Here is a 2,654-nt window from a genome sequence, read left to right on the forward strand (position 1 = left end):
CCACACTGCATTGCAGTGGCCCTTCGGTCACCTGATTGTGAACTTTTTGGAAGAGCCTGAATCCAATTTCCCCCTTGTATTCTTAGCGCCAGCATGGGACCTGACACGTGCATTGGCAGTAATGGCTTTTGAGTGGATCTGATGGGCTTACTACGCCCTATCCCTGCACTTGGCCCTCCTGCCCAAGCTTCAGGGACTCTGGGGAGATTTCCACTACAATGGAGAGGGCCCAGAAGAATTCCGCTCCAGCAGCCAGCTGGGGTGCCTCTCCCTTGCTCTGCCACCCAAGTTACTTCTGGGCTGATCTATCTCCCGCCAGGCCCTGCGGCACGTGGACCTGGGTTAGCTCTCCTGGGCCTCAGCTTCTGTTGTGGAAGGGGAGGAGGGCAGCGCATCTTACATAGGGTTGAGTGAAGGCCAGTGAAAATCAGGGTGCTCTGTGCGGGCGGTGGCCCTCCTCTTTCTGATTCCCACATTCAGAGGTCAGCTTGAACCGGAGAGCAGGCCTCAGGCAAGCAAGGCTGGGGGAAGACAGTCCTCGGCCCCATGGGCCTTGCAGCTTGCCAAGCTCGGGGCTCGACTGCCCCCTTGTGTCCAGAGCATGAAGGACAAGGGAAACAATCCCAAACAGGTTTGGGACTGGTCCCCAGGGAGCCATCCTGCTGTCCGGCCTCCTTCCCCTGAAGGACACACTCACACACAGAGACACAGAGTCAGGACGACGACCTACCTTGTCCTCCAGGAGTCTGCCACCCACCCCACTCACTGCTCGTTATTTCCCCTGGAGGTCTGTCTGAGTGCCTGGGATCCTCCCCTGGAAGGCAAAAAGAAGGGCTGGCACATTTTAAAGGGGGTTTCTCCAGGAGAGGCCCACAGACAGGATAGGAACGGGCGGAAGAGCTTCTCCTGCCTGCCTGCTTCCAGAACCATTCTCCACGGCAGCTTTGGAGGGTTCCAGTATCGAGAGAGGAACACTGCTGGGCTTGGCAGCCCTGTCCTAGGGGCCCCCGCCGTCACACCACTGCCCGACTGCGCGGGACCTCCGTCTAGGTCTGTCCATCCCAGGCACCTGGATGGGCCCTCCTCCCACCCCCTCTGCCCCGGTTCCTCTCCACAGTACCTCCCTATTGACTCCTTTCTTAGGGCTCACACTTTTTTATTTTATTATATTTTATCTTTGATCTACTCCTCTACTGTCTGCCTTCCCTTCTGCTCCCAAGTAGAATGAGGTCAGGGCCTTGCTGGACTCATTCACTGTATCCCCGGAATACAAAACAGGGACGGGCATATAACGGCCACGGAGTCCATGTTCACGGAGGAGGGTCCCCGACCGTGCCTGGTGTCCACCCGTGGCTCCCACCCTGGCCATGCTGCTGCTTCTACCTGACCTGCCTCAGCACCCCAGGCCCCTGCACCTCCATCCCACCGGCTGCCTGGCAACTGGGCACGGACTGTTCGTTCAAGACTCACTTTAAGCATTATGTCTTTGCGATGCTTCCCTTATCTCCCCCAGATTAGGCATGATCGTCTGCATGCCCTCCCCTCCTAACACTGTTGTCCTAACTGCCTACACCCAGCAAGGCAAGAACTGTGTCCTATTTAGTCCTGCTTGCTCAATGCCTGGCAGATGGCAGATGTTAAATAAATATTTGTTGATGAACTCTGATTACCCCCTGGAGAGGCTCACAGAGTCCAATACCCTGAGCTACCTTCCCAGCCTTCCTTGTTCTCCTCTGTTCTCTCATACGGAGCCCACCCTCTAGGCAAAGAAAACAGAAAACATCACATCGTTCACCTGGCATCTTCCTAAGGCCGTGTGTTGTTTTGTTTTGTTTTGTTTTTAGCAATAGCGTTTCTTCCAGTGTGAACACATTTCCAACCATCACCCTCTCTTATAACTCATCTCGGCTGCCACTTACTTCGTGAAACCTTCCTCCGACCCTGAGCAGGAACCAATCCTATCTCTTCTGTGCTTCCCGTCATTGTCCCTCTCCCAAGCAAATTCTGTCTTGGCATAGAGTCCCACGCCTACTCAGTAATAGTGCTTAACAAAAGTGTGTTGCTTGTTATTTCAGTGGATGACAAATCCCTTCTGGCCACTAGCCTCCCATGAAACCAAAGACAATGCCTACTCACAGTCAGCCCACAAAGTGTACGCGGTATCATGTAAGAGAGCCAACAGCTCCCCAGTGTGACTGCCCATGTAACTAACCCCATGACCCCGGGAGAACATACCCCAGGATGTGTGTCCACACTTTATGCAGGGAGGTAGAACACTGGGCACCTCAGCCCTGCCGAGAGCACCTGCCCTGGACACCCTCGCCGTGTGCCCTCCCACTTCCTCTTTGCTTTCTGCTTTCCCAGGCCAGCCCAGCTTTCTGGCTGCACACTCCAGTGTGCACTTGGAGCTGTCTTTGGAGGAGGTGCTAACACTCAGCCTCTGGGTCCACATACTGCAAGCTTCCTCTAGTAGCAAACTCCCGATCTGCTCCCAGCCTTTGAGAGTCAATTTCTCCTATCACTCATGTGGTAACACCATGGATAGATCTGACCCGCCCTCTATGACCATCGCCAGCATGCACGCACACACACACACACACACACACACGTGTGCACATACCCACATATACACATGAGAATATACACAGATACAA

This window comes from Halichoerus grypus, chromosome 11 (genome assembly GCF_964656455.1).
Source record: "Halichoerus grypus chromosome 11, mHalGry1.hap1.1, whole genome shotgun sequence".
NCBI classification, from domain to species: Eukaryota; Metazoa; Chordata; class Mammalia; order Carnivora; family Phocidae; genus Halichoerus; species Halichoerus grypus.